Below are 18,982 nucleotides of genomic sequence, written 5' to 3' on the forward strand. Positions count from 1 at the left end.
TAAGAAGTTTAAAAAAGTACAAAAAAAAAAGACAGCAGGTATTTTCCATACATGCATCAAGGATCTGGAACAACATCTCTGTAGCCTTAATGACAACCCTAATGCTGCTCTAAATTAAGAAAAGATTAAAGACTCATCTCTTTAAAGAACACTGTATAACAATGCCTTAACCGCCAACAAAGCAGCATTCCCTCCTATTACTCATTGACTTTATGCTTGTTTTTGACCATGTACAGCCAGCCCTTCTCTGCCTTTTGGCTAGGTTAGAAATGTCATATACATTCATACATATATTAATACATACATACTTACATGACTGAGAGCATATTTGAATGGTTGAGTCTATCTATGGCTGAATGAGTGCAGAGACACCTGACATGGACAGATGACTGAATGAATAGATGAGTGTATGGATGGGTGCAGCGATATTTTAAAAGATGGTCCCTGTTTGGAACAACTTAGAATGTATTATCCCTTTTTTGACTATTTTAAGCCCTATTGATACCAAAGAAAATTTAATTATATGTTAAACCTTTTGATCTAGAATTTTAACTGGCAACAACAAAATCTTTTGTTAAACCAGCCTGTTACTCTCACTCTTGGAATAAAATACCAGGGAGGTTACTTTCTAAATGTTTAGTGGACTAATGGGTATTAAAAAAAATAAGACATATGTACATAGGGTCTGAAATTGTGGCTTTAGTTGCCAAATATTTGTAATCACAAATATATCTCCTTTACCTATTGGTGTTGTTGCAGCAACAGGGAACACAAAGTGCTGCTTTTTTTAGGATTTTTACCATTTCATTGTTTAAAATTGAATAACGTTCTCCTCATTTCTCTTCCACTGCCTTATTTTCCTACTGATATTTTGTCACTCCTCTCATTAGATCTTTATCTGCTGAGTAAAGAAATTATGATAGTGCAGGATGCAGGAGATGGACAGAGACATAAAGAGAACAATATAGCTAGAGATGTGAAGTAGAGGGAGAAGGCAGTAGAGACAGTGGTGGTATAGACAAATGTGTGAGGCGTTGGGAGAAGTAAAGTTAACAGAGAAAGTTGGGGTAGCCATAAAGAGAGATAAAGAGAGGTAGATAGAGGAGGATGTAATTAGTGAAAGAGTGGCAAAGCAATAGGCAATGTTTTAATGTGTGATTGAGGGGTAGAGCAAGATATAAATAGGGAGACACAGAGGACTAAAGTGCTCAAATCAGTGGGGTAGAAAGTGAGGTAATGTACAAAAAGAGGTGAATTAAACATAGAAAAATGCATTGAGAGGTTTCCATACATATGTGTCAAAAACTACGGGGATGTAAATTAAACAGAGCAAAATAAGTAGTTGTATAGAAAACAGGTCAAGAAAATAGAGTAGGGGGGAAGAGAATAAGCAAGAGAGGGGTGAAGGGAAGAAAGTGAACCACAGTGTAGAGCAAAAAGAACAATTTGAGAGACATACCTGAAATAGAGAGAGACATGTTAGCTTCATAAAGATATGGGCAGGTGTCAGCGGAAGAGATTGTGAGGCAGAAAGATTTATAAAGAGAGAATGTTAGATGGATACTTGAGGTGGTGGGGTGAATTGGAATAGGGAAGCTGACCCAACGATCGATATGTCAGTGGGGGAGATAAATAGAGAGAGAGACAGATAAACTTCATACAGATATGCACAGTTGTCATAGAAAGATTGTGAGGTAGAGAGAGATATAATTAAAGAGTCTTAGAAGGATAGATGAGGTGGAGGGGCAGAATTGAAATGGAGGAGGAGGTTCATAGATCTATGTGTGGTTGTATGCGAGGGAGAGAACTAGAGAGAGGAGTTAATGACAGAGAAAAAGGGGCAGAGGCAGAGAAATAAAGGTATCCAGAAATATAAATATATATATATATATATATATATATATATATATATATATATATATATATATATATATATATATATATATATATATATATATATATATATACATTTATAAAGATGTGAAAGAAAGGAAACAAAGGCAGAACAAGATAATGAGGCAGTAGAGAGGTGTTGCAGTGAGCTAATGGTGAGGTACATAAAGATGTTTGGTAGTAAGAGAGCGATGGGTAAACCGAGATAAAGTAGTAAGGGAGATGAGCTAGAGAGGTGGGGAGTGATGAGGGGGAGAAAGGCCTGAGAGAGAGGTAGAGAGTGAGGGGTTAGAGATATATTTAGAGGAGAGGTAGATGCAGGGCCACTGGCATTATGCTGCATGGGAAGATGATATTATGTGGCAGGGATGACTAATTAAAGCAGCAAGAAAATGTTAATTATGGTGAGTAATGCTGCACAAGTTGTGACAGTATTACTTTATTCTTTTGAAATTTTTACAAATATTAACAGTGAATGGGTTAAAGTTTTACTTCATTAGTATCAGTCTACGATCTAAATACAGCAACTGAGATGTGACCTGCCAGTACAGCCAAAGGGTCTTCTGCAGTGGGCCAACGCTTGTGGCAGCATTAACAGTAACTTTTAATCCTTTTGAGCCAGAAACAATGTTTTTTTTGCGAAAAGCTGCAATTTATGCAGAAGATGGATTATGGGGTAAGAACGGTAAATTCATAATTATGGGGAAAACGTCACAGACTTACATAATTCCAGTGAGCTTGGATAAAGAAAGAGATGAAGTTGGATGGAAAGTGAAGCAGATGGATGAGAGAAACTGGGAGATCAGATAGAACAATGCGATACGGAGACATGGATGAGGTAGAAAGAGTTAAGGTAAAGACAAGGGAATAAGGGCAATAAATGCAGATGGTACATAGAGAAGTAGAGATAGAGAGATTAAAAGAGAGGGTTACATTGGAAGAGGTGAGTTGACCTATGAAGAGAAAGATTATTTTTCAGTTTAAAATTGCCACCAACTGCTTGAGTGTGTGAGGATTAAGGTTAGGCAGGCTAGGCATGAAAGCTTTTTGGAAGGTTTATTATTTTTGCAGCAACCAAAGATGCCAGTGTGCAAGGGAGAAAAAACAATGCAGAGCCACATTTATTACAAATGCACTCCTGCTGCTCATTCCCCCTGTAATTAGTACCATTTTTTTTGTTTTTGTTTTTTCACATCAGCCAATGCAGATGTGGCCAACAAAACAAATATATACATAGGTCAAATTTGGTAAACAGCTGGAGAAAACAACATATAAGTTCATCAATGACATATGGCAGAGAGACAGAAAAAACAAAGATAATTCATTGAAAAACAGCAGCTCACCGATAAAAAAAACCTAATATATAAGTTATGGGCTCACAGTGGCTATTTTAACCATTCCTCGACAGAGGCCCAGATCTTACAAGCCTTCTTTCGCTTCCTCCTCCCCTTTAGTGTAAACATGGACAACTCAAGATTATAGATAGCAAGCAACCTAGCTCTCCAATTTATGAATACAGGTGGATCAGGAGATAGCCATTGTGAGGTATTACACAAACTGATCATAGACATGGCTATGAACAAAAATGCAGTGACATACCAAGAATTTCTTGCCCGCGATGAACCTTCAAAACCCATTATGACAGTATCTGGACACAAAGTGCAAGTGATATTAAGCGTACCATTAATAAAACGCTCCACATCAGACAAAATGTCATGAAGGCTCGGGCATGAATAAAACATATGAGTAGAGTCAGCTGCATAAAGCCCACATCTAGCACAATGATCCCCCTTCCTACAGCCCCATTTCGCTCTTTTTGCAGGCGTATAATTGAGTTCAAAAACAGCCATGTAACTTTGGGTCCGTAGACTGCCAGAAACCAAGACCTCACTGGCTAGCTCCAAAGCAGTTCTCAGATCAATCCCAGGTTTCGCCAAATTTAGCCTCCCACTTCAAATTTTGCACCTCCAAATCATCAGAGGAGCTAGCCAGTAAGTGTTGGTACAATGTCACTATTCTAGTTTTTTTTGTATTAATTGAAGTATATCAAACTTATCTAACATTGAGGGAGTTTCACTAAGACATTTATGGATAAAACTTCTGATCTGCAAGTATTTAAAAAAATTGTGTGTATTCAGCTTAAACTTATCCTTAAGAGAAGAAAAAGAAAGCATTTCCCCTCTACACACTAAATCCCCGATAGCCTGAATACCTAAGGCCTGCCATCTAACAATAATGCAATCCTGAAAAATGGGAGGATGGAGACGAGCTGCTTTAAACGGAGTATAAATATTAACATTGGGGATACCGGGGGAGGAGCTTCGCGCCTATCCAAGATGGACGCTTGAGCACAGGGCTCCCGAGACCCTTTCCGCCTCCCGCATCTATCCTGCAACGTATCCTGATTTGGACGACGGGTACTTTTAGCTGATGCCCTGCTGATACAAACACTTTCTTTCAAAAATCGATTTGGCCGCCGGGAACTGGACTTACTGCGCTTTGAAACTCGCGGCCTACACCGAAGACCATCCACGGGCTTCAGTCCCCGAAGTACCCAGGTGGCAATTGAACAACAACGGCTGGTGTGACATGTCCACTGCCCCTGAGGTACTTTCGGTTTCGCTCTCGGTCATTGTTGACGGCGACTTGCTGCCGATTGACACAGCTGACCTGCTTCCTACAGCCAGTCCTACGCTTGCTTTCTGTCCTCGCCCTCTCGCTTTTACAGGTTTGCCGCGAGGGGAACCATTCTGACCAGATCCCAAAGGTTCCGTCAGAGTTCGTCGCTCATCATGGCGGGCAAGGTGGATACTGAGAAGCGTGCAACCAGAGGCTCATACCGAGGAGGGGTTGCCCAATCCCAGACCATAGATCGCTTTACCCGCCCAAAAGACTCCCCTGGCGGAGTGAGTAAGGTCTTTGAGGAGACTGGTGATGGTCCTCCTGCAACCTAGGAGCCGACTTTGAAGGACGTTATGGGCGCCATTACAAGTGTTCGGACAACTATGGGCCAGCATTATGAAACCCTGGCAGCTAAGATAGACATGGTGGTGATCGAAGTCAATCTTATCAGGACGGACTTGGGGAAAACCAATGAGCGGGTCAAGTCCCTGGACATCAAGACCGCGAGCCTGACCACGATGTCTCGGATTTCCAGACCGAAGTCCGCAATCTCCGAACGTCCAATGACTTGTTTGCCCGTCGGCTGGATGATTTCGAGAGCCGGGCCAGACGCAACAAGGTCCGCATTGTAGGTGTTCCGGAGAACTCCGCAGACTTATCTACAGACCTTCTGGTGGAGGACCTTGTTCTAAACCACTTGGCACCAAAGGGCCTCAGTAACTTTTTCACGGTGGGAAGCCCAAACTGGGGGCCGCTCCGAGGCCTATAATAACCAGGAGTTTTAATTTCCGGGACAGAGACGCTATCCTTCAAGCATCACGCACCAATGGTCCCACTAAATTTGAAAATGCGTCGATCAGTTTTTATCCGGACTTTACACAGGCGGTCCAGAAACAACGCATGGGCTTCACGGGGGTGAAAAGGTGACTCAGGGACATGGGATTGAAGTACGCCATGCTTTTTCCGGCCCGCCTGAGGATTGAATATGAAGAACATGCTCGCTTTTTTAACCGCCCCGAGGTGGCCATGACTGGCTAGACACTCTGCTGACACACCGTACCAGCCCAGAAAGTTTGAGGGGCGCTGAAGGCGGCCTGGAAGAGCAGGAGTAGTGAGTCTGCGCCGGCGAGCCAACTCTATGGACTTATAGCAGTGGCTCTGTGACTGTTATGTCTATATAGTGTGGATACTCAGGGGTGGGGGGAATCGGGACTCTTCCTCCTCTGGGGACTTTTTTCTCTCTTCTTGTAGGTTAGATTAATGGGGCGACAGGCACACTGCAAGTTGGGGTGGCTTTTCTTTCTTGTTTACATTGAGGCTGCGCTTTGTTGCATATTTTATCCTATGTGCCAGTTTCTTTGCGGGGGCAATGTGCTCATTTCTGGGATGGGGGTAGGGGGCTGAGGGTGCTGAGCTGGAACGTCAATGGTCTGGGTGATAGGATAAAACCGGGGATAGTTTTGCAATATTTGAAGCACTGCTCCCCAAATATAGTTTTACTCCAGGAGACACATCTAGTAGGAAACACGTGCCATGCACTGAATAGACGGGGCTACCGCCTGGGGGCCCATTCTGGATTTACCACTGGGTCGAGGGGGGCGGGCGTCCTTGTCAGAAACTCCCTCCCCCTGGAGATAGATGACACGGTGCTGGATGATAGAGGCCGATATGCGGCTATTACGGGTCAGTGGGAGGGGAAGACGATCTCCATTTTGTCTGTGTATGATCCGCCCGGTCTACAGTCCACTACATTTTCTGATTTGGGTAGGGTGGTCCTGGGGTTCCCTGAAGGCATGTTGGTTGTGGGTGGCGATTTTAATTCGGTTGTCAGTGGGGATGAAGATCGTAGCCCTCCCAGACTCCTCCCCACATCGCAACTATGGCTGGGAAATTTTTTGGACATGTTGGGTCTAGCAGATTGTTGGAGGCAACTGCACCCTGGACAGCTCCAGTATACCTTCTACTCTGGAGCTCATGGGAGTCTCTCGAGACTCGACTATATCCTCGTACCAGCGGTGCAGATGGTCTCTGTAAGGGAAATCAGGCATTTAGCTAGGGGGATATCGGATCACTCCCCACTCTGGCTCACTATTGACGTACAGCTGGGGGCCGGTGGTCGGATTGCCCCAATTAACACCTGGCACCTTCGTAACCCCAAAAACAGAGGTGGTTAAGTGTATGGATTACTACTTTGCCGAGAATGAGGGATCGATGTCCTCCCCCGTCTCCTTGTGGGAGGCTTATAAAACTGTGATCCATGGTCAGACTCTATCCTTGATTGCTAGCGAGAGGAAGCGCAAGAATGCGGAAGTGGTGGGTTTGGAAAATTAAATCACTGGGTTGGAGGAAAAGATGGAGTCTGGGGCTACACCTGAGGGACTGCATTCTTTGGCCCTTAAACAGTCTGAATATAGAGCTGTGGTGACTGACGCGGCCAAGGCAATGAATCGTGAGCAACAGGGGCATTTGTATGATGTTGGTGATAAAGCGGGAAAGTTGATTGCTTGGTTGGACAAAAGAGATAGATTGAATCGAGTGGTGCCTGTCGCTGAAAAAGTGGATGGTACGCGTGTGGTGGACCCGGTTGAGATAGTTGAGGTCTTTGCCCAGCATTTTCAGAAGGTTTATGCACCGGTTTCACATAGGCCGGAGGAAGACTTGCACTTGTTGCTTCGGGACATCGCGTTGCCTAGTCTGTCGGAATTGGACAAGGAGCTTATGGAGGCGGAATTTTCCACCGATGAAGTAGCGCTCGCTATCCGCTCACTTCGCTCGGGGAAGGCCTCAGGCCCGAATGGCATTCCAGTCGAGCTGTACAAGCTGTGCCCTGACAAAATGGCACCACATCTTCGTCGGATGTTTTCGGCATCGCAAGATCTCGGATCCCTTCCATGGGATCAGAGACTGACGTCCATTGTGGTCATCCATAAAGATGGCAAGCCCCGCGAACACTGTTCATCGTACCGGCCGATCTCGCTTTTGAATGTGGAACCCAAGATCCTGGCGAAGCTTTTGGCGAACCGGCTGATTACGGTGATCAGTGACTTGATACACCCAGACCAATCTGGATTCATCCCCCATCGAAACACAGCACTAAATCTTTGCCGTCTTCATGGCGTCTTAGCAAGGGCGGGGTCTCTTGATGAGCCGGCCATCTTGGTTTCACTTGATGCCTCGATGGCCTTCGACATGGTGGAATGGCCATATCTGTGGGCAGCCCTTGCTAAATTTGGCCCTAAGTTCATCGGGTGGGTCAAGCTTCTGTATGAACAACCGCTGGCTCAGGTGGTGGTCAACAGCAGGGCCTCAGAACCCTTTGTTCTCGGACGCGGCACGCGGCAGGGGTGCCCTTAGTCGCCACTTCTCTTTGCGCTTGCCCTTGAACCCCTTCCCGCGTGGCTCCGCTGGGAACCTTCACTCAAGGGCATTCGATGGTCCCCTGACTTTGAGGATCGTATATCGCTGTATGCGGACGACATATTGTTGTACCTCACCTCTCCCCGTAAGTCATTGGGAGTCCTATTTGACGTCTTGAGTTCCTTTGGGAAAAATTCCGGCTTAGTTATCAATTGGGCCAAGTCCTGTATCGACCCCCTCACAGAAGAATTGCCTTCTTTGCCCCGCATTTGCCCGATACCCATCTCGAGAGTCGGCTTTAAGTACTTGGGGATCTACATATCGTTGGACCCCACAGTACGTCACAAGCGAAATTTGTTACCTCCGCTTGCCCGGCTTAGGTCGGATGTCGTGGCGTGGTGTGGCTTGCCGTTGTCCCCCTTGGGAAGAGCGGCCCTGTTCAAGATGATGCCTCTCCCCCTATTCTTGTATGCCATCCAAAAAACACTTGATCTGGTGCCAGCTAGCTCTTTTCGTGAAATTGGGGGCCTCCAGAGGAAGCTGGTATGGGGCGGGCGACCTCGCATAGCATTGGCAAAATTGACTTTGCCCTGGTACGATGGTGGTATAGCGTTGCCTGATATTAAATGCTACTACTGGGCATCCCAACTGAACGCGGTCAACCATGCCATGTACAGTCCTGTTCCGAATCCCGCATTCGAGATGGATAGGTGGCAGCTGCCCGGGGGCGACTATAATAGAGCGCTCTATTCAAGAGCTGCCAGGAAGAACCTGACGGGCCCCACTGGGGTGGCGGTACTACATAACTACGGCTACGGGGTTGGCGGACAAGCTGACTAGAGCGACCCCCCTATATGCTGCGGAGAGACTGGGCAGTCTATGGACAACTAAGGGATTCGATAGATGGGACCCTATTGGCATCAGTAAAGTGGGCGATCTCTGGGCCAAGAACAGAGTTAAGACTTTCGACAAACTAAAACAGGAATACAACTTGAGCGACAGGGAATATTTCCGATATCTCTAGGTCCGCCACGCACTTGAGTCAGCTTTCCCAGCTGGGACTACTATCCCGGAGTCCTCTCCCCTGGAAGATAGAGTGCTTGACGCGTACGTCCCGGATAGCACTATATCTCTCATCTACAAAAATCTCATTAATGACCTTTCGGACCTCCTTGTACAGCTTCGGGGGGCTTGGATTGGCGATGGACTGGAATTGGACGATGAAGACTGGCCGGCTGCGATATCCTCCCCTAAAGAGGTCACAATTCTGGCGCGTCTCCGGCTGGTGCAATTAAAGATTCTACACTGTGTCTATGTCGCGGGTCCACGTTTGATGTGTATGGGTTATTCTGCGGATGGGCTGTGCAGGCGTGGTTGTGGTATGCTTGCTACCTTCCTTCACATTATATGGGAATGTCCGGCGGTAGTGGTTTTCTGGAATCAAGTGCATGCTGTGATGGGTGAGGTGACGGGTGTTGAGTTATTGCCTGAGGCCAGACGCTGTTTGTTGAACATCTGGGAGCCGAATGATTGCAGTATTGCTCAGACTCAATGGGTCACCCTTGGCAACATGATCGCGAAAAGGGACATTGCTCAATTGTGGGGATCTCAGAGGGCACCATTAGTCTCAACTTGGAAAGAAAACATGGACTGGTGCATGTTCAGAGAAAAAATCGTATATATGTCTCCGTGGTAGGCCCAAGAAATGGGGAAGGATATGGGATCAATGGAATTCATACCGAGGAGATATCTGCTCTCCCCCCTTAATTGAAGCTCCCGACATTCCTCAATCCCCTAGACTGTGCGTTTCAAGTTCTTAGCTTCCTGCTGTATGTGATATATTGTTTTGCTCTCGGCCCCCCCCTGTTCAAGATCTCTCCTCCTTTATAGCATTGCTCATTAATCATTTGGCTCCCCCTGCCATATGAGACAGTCATTACATTGCATGGTACCCGCCTTGACTCTTTTTTGTGTTTCTTTTTTGTTATTTATAAAATATAAAATGTGAAACCTTTTATTTATCCTCTTATCGCCACAAGTCCTCTATGATATCATGCCTTACCGCTGCCGGGCCCTTGGGTTGTCGGCTGATGAGCTTTGTATTATTGTGCTATTGATATTGCATATTACTGACCAGAATCCGTGGTTGTAGGTCTGTAACTGTAATTCTCTTATTACAAAATAAAGGTTTTCAAAAAACAAAAAAAACAACAAAAAAAACATTGGGGATCCCCAATTTCCGCTGTATTTTCTGCCAAATATTGAACGTAGCAATGATGACCTTGCACCTGGTCTTTTTAAAATAACTAGGCTCCAAGACTTACGTCAGTATACCCTTGGGAGCCGTGCCAAGACCAATCTCAAAAATAGTGGGTCTATTACATGGGTAGACCTCGGCAGTTGAACCCAAGAGTGGCACACCCAAAACTGAACAAAAACGGCCCAGTAGTAAATTAATAAGTTAGGTACAGCCCAACCACACCGATAACGGGGGAGACACATCCACTTAGCAGCTCTACGGGAACGGCGATACCCCCAGAGGAACCTATGACAAATCTTATCAGTCCTCACCAAACTTCTATGAGAAAGTTTTAAAGGAATTGTCCTAAAAAGATATAGAAACTTTTGAAGTACCAACATTTTAAGGACACTGCAATGACCGTATAAGGAAAGGTGTAAATGTTAAAATCGTTCCAGCTTAGAATTTACAGCATCCACCACCGGAAGAATATTCAAATCTGGTATGGTTTCGACTGCGGCCGAGATCCTAATTCCTAAATAAGTTGCTACACTAACCACTGGGGCACAACCTGGGTTTTTGCCACATTCAATTTATATCCTGATACTAAAACAAACTGTTAAGAAGATGCCTTAAGAGCCAAGAGTGCAGAGGCGCCATCTGAAGTTAGTACCAAGATATCGTCCGCTTAAGACAAAACACAGTACTCTGTACCTTCAATCCTTATGGGTGATGTATCTACATGACCTTCGATCTTACTAAGGAACGGATCAATGTATAAAGCGAAGAGCAAGGGTGAGCAAGGGCACTCTTGCCTTGTGCCTCTGCTAATGCTAAAATACCCTAACTCCTGACCCGAAATACGTAATGCAGCTCCTGGAGAAGTGTACAGAGTCCGTATTGACTGGATACATTTGCCACTGAAGCCCTTCCACCGAAGCACGGCCCACAAGAACCCCCAGGAGACCATGTCAAACGCCTTCTCGGCGTTGAGGGGAGAGGCCGTGACCTGGGCCCAATCCAAAAGGGCAATGACGCTCCGGACATGGTCTGTGGTGTCCCTGCATGGGATAAACCCATGTTGACGCAGGGAGACCAAAGGGGTTATTACCTCTGCCAGTCTAGATGCTTTGATTTTAGAATAGATTTTACTACCGCTATTTATAAGGGAAATGGGTCGAAAGGATGATGGATTCAGCTCAGGCTTTCCCTTTTTTTTAAACAAAACTATTATAGTCTGGCGCCATGATTTAGGAACAACGCCTCTCGGCGCTGACCTGAAAATCAACAACAAATACTGTAGAATCTCCTTAGAGAAGGTCCTATAGAATTCCAGAGGCAGAGTGTCCGGACCAGAGGCCTTCCCGTTAGCTAGAGTTTTTATTGCTAATTCAACCTCCTCCAATGAAATAGGGGCTGAAAATAGTTCATTCTGTTCGTAGGAAGTCTTAGAAGTGCCCAATCCAAAGAGAAAGTCCTCAGTCTCAAACTCCAGCAGGACACTCCCAATATCCTCTGTATAAAGCTTATATTATAACTTATGAAACACATCAGCCACTCCCTCCTGAGTGTCCTGCACCACCCCATTTTCATCCTGAATTTTATTAATACGACACTGCAGCCCTTTCTGTTGGTGCTTCTTAGCGAGTAGCCTCCTGGAGTTTTCTCCAAATACGAACACCTTTGTGCGATATTGGAGATACTTAGCGGCGAGGTCCTGCCCAAAATACTCCAAGAGTTTAGATTTAAATATAGCAACCTCCTGCTGGCATTCTTCTATAGAGGAACCATTCTTAACTTTAGATGTTAATTCTAACTCCATGAGCCTAAGCTCCTCAAGGCGACTCTTAACCAGCTTTTGTCCTGCCCTCCACCAATAAGAAGAAAAACTCTTGGTCTTGCCGCGGACTGCGGCCTTTAATGCGTCCCAGACCACATGCTCAGATGCTGTTCCCCTATTAATGTCAAGAAATTCAGCCAACCATTTTTTCATATGTGCCTGAAATGTCTCTTCCAACAAAAGTTTCCTTTCAAAGGTCCAAACCCGGGGAGCTCTACGTAAGCGAGACCAAGGACATTACACAATCATCGGATTGTAATCCAATTGGATTCTGGTGGGAATAGAAATAGAGGCTATTTCTGCAAATTGGTCCGACAAGAAAAAAAATGTCTTACTCTTTCCCTCCTAACTTAAAATTATTCATCAGGGGCAGACCAGAATCTTCCTTTCTGAAATACAGGCAAAGGAATTCCTCGCTACTCTACAGTTAAGAAGCTGTTAGCTTTCTTATGGTATTATATGTTCTTTTCCTCTTTACTAATTATCTTTCTTTCTATTTTTCTGGGGGTCCCTGGATTAGTAGGGGGGCAAGTCGATTGGATGGGGTAGCTACCCCTATTTATCCTCATGTGCTTTTTTATTCACATTAGGCTTAGTTTTGAGGGGTTGAGGGGATCCAGGCGAGAATTGGCCATTGGCTCATCCCATCACAAGGACCTTGGTCCTGTTGCCACTTAAGGGGTTTGTAGGAGGGGTGGGAAAGGGTGGGGGGTTTGCCAGGGGGGAGGGGTTGGGGATTTGGGGAGGGGGTGGGGTCATGTTCACGATGCCTTTGGTTTTTGATACTTACTGCAGTTGTGCCTATAAAATGTTGTAATGCTGGTATTGAGCAGCTCATAGGGCCAAAAATTCAGGAAAAGATACAGTGGGTCTGAACTGCTTTTTTATGTGCTAATAGGGCAGGGTAAACGTATTCCGAGCTCATGGAATATTTGTGGCCTCAATGATGCTAAAAAGCGTGCACTTTTTTCTAAGATTGTTCATATTATGCAGTTAGACATATTATGTATACAGGAGACCCATCTACCTTGGGGTAGGCGTGAGTGTCTGAAGCTGCCTGGCTAAGATTTAATTGCCTGCTCTAAACAGATGTCTATGATCAGGGGTGTTCCCATCCTATTAAAGTGCAGAGTTGGGGTCTCTACTAGGGTCCGAGAGGACAGAATGGGTAGATGGATTATTGCTGAAATTTTAGTTGATAACAGACCCTTAACTTTATGTATTATTTATGTCCCAAATCTGGATGATCCGAAATTGTTTAAATATTTAAACGCAGAACTAGCTAATTGGCCGTTTCCTTTATTTATTTGTGGGGATATGAATATCAATGTACCTGCCAATTTTAATTTAGCGGGCAATGATAAGTATATTGGTAGGAAACCTAGAGTTTTTAAGGCCCTCCAGGCCTTAGTACAAGAACATGCGGTGACTGACCTTTGGCATAGACATAATAAAATGGACGATGAATATACATATTATTCCCAGCCACGGCCGGTAGTGGGAGTACCGGTCTGGCGGTGACATGGGGAGGGGGAGGGGCAGGGTTGGGGGTAGTAATGTATGGATTACGGACTTTAAAAGGTAAGTAAACATAAATATAAATAAAACTAATTTTGTTGCACACACTGCATCGCATTTTGCATTGCAGTGTGTGCAACAAAATTAGTTTGATTTATTTTTATGTTTACTTACCTTTTAAAGTCCATAATCCATACATTACTACCCCCCACCCTTCCCCTCCCCCTCCCCACATCACCGTCCAGCCGTTACTCCCACTACCGGCCACGGATGATTATTCCGCTCCCCAAAATAAAATGGTCAGATTAGGCCCCCTGCAGTTTTTTATGAGTAAAATTATTACAGCAAAAAAATTGCCTACAACACTCACTTTACCATGAGTGGCATTGGAAGCTGGGGGACCTGGAAGTTGGGAGCTCTGGCCAAATACCCTAGCCTTAAAACGTCTATGGGTGGATGAATGGATAAGAAGATGGTTGAACGTGCCGTTGGCTAAAATCATTTTGGGGCTCACTCACTCCCTCATTCACTCACCTAGTCATTCTGTCATTTCGTGAGGCATCCTGTTGCGATCTTTGTCATTACTCCTGGCTCACTCCTCGAATTAATTATTGACAAAGAACACGCTCAATAAGTAGAGGCATACAACTTCAGAAGAATCAAGGCATACTCCCTAATGCCTTACTTCTTGGACTATTTACCTCTACTTGGCCCTACTGAAGACATTAATAAATATACCTGTAGCACTGAGGCAATAGAAACAGATGAAATAGAAATTATAGTTACTAAACATCAGTTTATGATTGATATATGCAACTGAGTCCCCTCTGACTATGCCAAAGTAGCAGCTGACCTCACAATCAGAGAATGTACATCAGAAGAAACCTGTTATACATCCGCAGGAAAGAAATGATAATCACCAGCCTATGCCCAGAGAAAACATTTCATGCAGCCTGAGACAGTATTCACCACACGACCACTGTACTAAGGGTGTGTCTCTTGTTCATACTCATTCACCCCTAGCAAAAACCAGTCACAGTGAAAGCCCTTCATATGTAGACTGATAAAATGTTCCTATGGTGACATAGCAAGAAGTTCATGAAAAAAACATGCTACGAAGAAGAATATAAACATCAGAGAAGACATTAGGATTCAAGTAGAACCTGAACCTTTCTAAATAATCTTAATAAAGAGGCTGCTGCAATGAAAAAATGCATAAAACAATATTATTGTTTCATGTAAAGAATGCATATGCATCCTAAAGAATTTAATGTGTGATTATCGAGTAAATTTTTAGATGTAAAATAGTCACTTGTGCAGTGTAATGTGAGCCCTTCGCGGAGGCAGAATGGTACGCCAAACAGACAATAACATGACACGAGGAAGTAAGTATCCTTTTGGGAGCAGCCAACATGCATTCTATGTTCTATATAACACATCTCTTCTCTTTAAAATTTAAACATAATCCCTAATTCTAATGGGAGCTTTAATAACTCTACCATTAGTTCTAATTCTAGAAGAAATAGAATCAGTTTTATCAAAATTGTTAGTTCTACAAGGGTTGAAACCTAAAGAAGGAACATCACATTTTGCAATTCTTCTAACATTCCAAATGTTTCCATCTTGTATCATTACACTATTGAAGTATGTTTTAATGACTTTAATAGGAGACCCAAATTTAGATGACCCTTTAATGTTGAATCCTGGTTTGCGTACTTCTACCCACCCACCAACAACAAAAGAACGTTCTCTCACTTTCATATACATTTTTCATCTTGTCTTGTTTCATTTGTACATCATATCTTGTTTGTTCTAAATCAAAATCACAATTTTCCCTTAACATTTTATTTTTAATCTACCAAGGACACAACTTTGACACAGGATTTCTACCATTGAGGAGATAAAATGGGCTCAAATTTGTAGTAGAGTGTGGAGTATTACGATATATCCACAATGTTTCCCTTAATACAATTTTCCAATCCTTGCCTGATTTCCTAGCTATCTCACACCGTCCTTAAGAACACCGTTAAACCTCTAAACCTGAACTTTACTTTGAGGTTCATAAGAACTGTAGTATGATGCTTAATATTATGCAAAGTCAAAAATTCCTCCATTTCATGAGACTTAAATTGTACACCGTTATCTGTTATAAGAATCTCAGGGAACCCTTCTCAGAAGAAGATCTCTTTAAAAAAACTCTATAACAACTGAGGTAGTGGCATAGTGAACAAACTTAACTTCTGGCCACTTTGAATAATAGTCAATAATGACTAATGCAAAACGAGACTCTTGGGGAATGAGTTGACTGGACCAAATATGTCAAAAGCAATCTTTTGCCACTGAGAATCTGGCCATGGAACAGGTCTTAGAGGAGTAGGAAAAATGTTCAACATTTTATCACTATTTATGCACACAAAACACTCCCTCACTGTTCTATTGACATATTTGTCCAACCCTGGCCACCAAAAGTTTGATCTCGATAACCTTTCACAGAGGGCATTCCAGGATGCCCTTCATGAGCAAGTTTTAAGATAAGATTCCTCATTGACTCAGGAGGAAAACACTTACCATTTTTGAAAATAAGATTATTTTCGAAAATGAGTTCTGAGGAAACTAGCAAAAATGATTTAAGTTCAGTGGGAATACTTCTATCATTAGGCCATCCTTTAAGAATAAACTCTTTAACTTGAAAACAAGTTTTATCAGCAGCCATGCTTTGATTCCACATTTCTTCAGAGATTGAGGGAAATTTTGGTGAGACCAAATCAGACATGGATGCAACCATTTCAGAATCAATAAAATCTTCAACTTCAGGCATCTGACAACTAAGAAGACGAGAGAGACAATCTGCTGTAGCATCATGTCTTCCCGGAACATATTCTATAGAAAAACTGTAGTCTTGCAGAGTAGACGTAAGTCTGCCGATCCTTGCCGTAGCATTCCACCCACCACCAGGAGATAAAATTGAAACTGAGAGTTTATGATCAGTCCTGAGAATGAATCTATTACCCCATATAAAAATCCAGAAATGCTCAATTCCCCAAACACATCCCAATAACTCTTTCTGAATAACAGAGTATCTTCTTTCAGTCTCACTTAACGTGCAAAATGCAAAGGCTGCACACCATTCATCTTTTCCAGCTCTTTGTGAAAGTACTCCACCCAAACCATACATACTAACATCAACTGTTACTACACAAGTTTTGTTCAAACAAAAAGGTTTTAAAGTAGGAGCTTCCCAATTTCTTTTTTTATGAGTTGAAAAGCATCTTCTTGTTTCTGTGTCCAACAAAATTCAACACTCTGTCTAGTAAGTTCTCTCAACAGCTCCATCTAGGTAGCAAAATCTTTAATGAATTTTCTGTAATATTCCCAAAGCCCAGCAAAAGATAAAAGGTTTTCTTTATTATCTGGAGCTGGAGCATTGACTATGGCTTCCACTAAGGACTTCTTAGGGACAACACCATTCCCTGAAAGTGTGTGACCTAAATACTCTACACTTTCATGAAACATTTAACATTTTTCTAATTTCAAAGTCAATCCATTCTTTTCCAAACGACTACAAATTTCTTTTATGTGTTCAGCATGTTTTCCGAATTATCTAAAAAAATTGAATATCATTTTGAAGGTATGTAACAAATGAATCTAAGTCTTTAAAAATGTGATGCATTGCCCTTTGAAAGATTGATGCCACCGAGGCCAAGCCAAAGGGCATTCTTTTATATTGAAAAAGACCTCCTGGTGTTATAAATGCAGTATATTGTTTTGAATCTTCTGTGAGAAGAATATGATGACATGTAAGTCAAAATTAGAAAATATTTTGGCACCTAAAAAGCATGGAAACAACTTCATTAATATTCGGCAAAGAATGGCAGTCCACAATTACATTTGAACTTAGTGATCTTAAATCAACACATAGTCTCAAACTTTTATCTGATTTTCGTGCTAGAACAATGGGAGAAACTCATTCTGAGGAACTGATCAATGAGTCCTTGTAATAGTTTCTTTAAATCCTCTCTCACACTTATAGACACGGATTTAAGTTTTTGTTTGACAGTCAAAGTTCAATTTTTTTATTTAATTATATGTGAAAAATTGTTAATCCTACCTAGTTTCTCAGAGAAATCTCCAGGAAATTTTTTGGGGGATATTATCAATTTTTGTTTCATGTACACACTATAAATAGCTTGTGATATTAATAACACAGGCTCTTCACTTCTAGGATTTAATATAATACCCAGAGACCACTGATCCCTCCATCCCAAAACATTCACACCTTTGATTGTAACATACAATTTAATGTTGGCAATGTGTTCTTTGAACTCAATAACGGTATCAACAAAAGCTTCCATGTCTATAATAGATCCATCAAAAGCCCTAGCAATAATGTCAGATTCCTGTCAATCTTTAAGAGAAAATTTGTCTTTAAAACGATCTCAGAAAAGCTCCCTGAATGACAATAGTACAAGGAGAACCGGAGTCAGCCATTAGCTCTAATTCGACATTTTGTATATGTACAGTACATTTTAGAGGTTTGAGTTTATTGGAATTAGATTCTACTACTTCTTCAGCCATGGATAATAACATTCCAGTCTCACGTGCACGACAATTATCAGAATATTCACCGGAAATAATATAAGATACTTTTCCTTTAACACCGGAAATGTCACTTTTTTGTATCCTTACAAAAGGCAGCAAAATGTCCACGTCTCCCACACTTTTTATACTCTCTGCTAAGAGCGGGACACCCAGCAAAAGTTGCGGCATGATTGGGATTCCATACCTAAAATAATGGAAACCCTTTTCAGACTTCCTAATAAAGGTATGGCTTAAATAGTTAGATTTAGAAGATTCATCACATGATGAAGAAGTATTGGTACTAACATGTGGTGGATCACGTGGAACATATCCCTTTACAACAAATATATCTTCACTGGAATTTTTACTATCCTTATGTACACACTTAACCCACTTTTCAGATTGTTCCATTTCTTTGGAAGTTTTAATGACCTCAGATAAGTTGGGATCACCCAGAATCCACAATTGTTCTTGTATTTTTTTCCTTTTGATGTGTACTATTATTTGATCGTGAATCATCTCATCAGTCATGGGACCAAAATTTCAATGTGCAGATAACCCACATAACCCTGTAAGGAAATCTTCAAATGCTTCATTCTCTTCTTGATCTTCAGTGTAAAACATATATCTATTAAGTGCGACACTGAGCAAGGGTTTAAATCTAGTTTCTAATCTATTCAGTGCATCTTCAAAAACATTTCTATCACCACCTCCATCCCCTTGTGGAAGGGTTCTAAAAACAAGTTGACCCTCAGATCCCAGACAATGCACAAGAATATATTTTTTTCTTTCTGCAGACAACCTATCACCATCAATAGCTTTAATGTAGGTCATAAATTCCTCCTTCCACCTGGACCATGGTAGTGGAAGATCTCCCTTTACCCGAATAAATTTTGCTGGAGGATCGAACTGCATATTGATATCTGAATAGTTAT

At 42.6% G+C, this 18,982-nt stretch overlaps 1 protein-coding gene across 5 annotated transcripts in view; it reads left to right on the top strand.

Moving 5' to 3' along the window:
- The window catches only part of MLIP (muscular LMNA interacting protein), a 1,527,370-nt gene that overhangs the window by 1,176,214 nt on the left and 332,174 nt on the right, over positions 1–18,982 (top strand). The gene's annotated exons all lie outside the window — the stretch shown is intronic.

This window comes from Lissotriton vulgaris, chromosome 6 (genome assembly GCF_964263255.1).
Source record: "Lissotriton vulgaris chromosome 6, aLisVul1.2, whole genome shotgun sequence".
NCBI classification, from domain to species: domain Eukaryota; kingdom Metazoa; phylum Chordata; class Amphibia; order Caudata; family Salamandridae; genus Lissotriton; species Lissotriton vulgaris.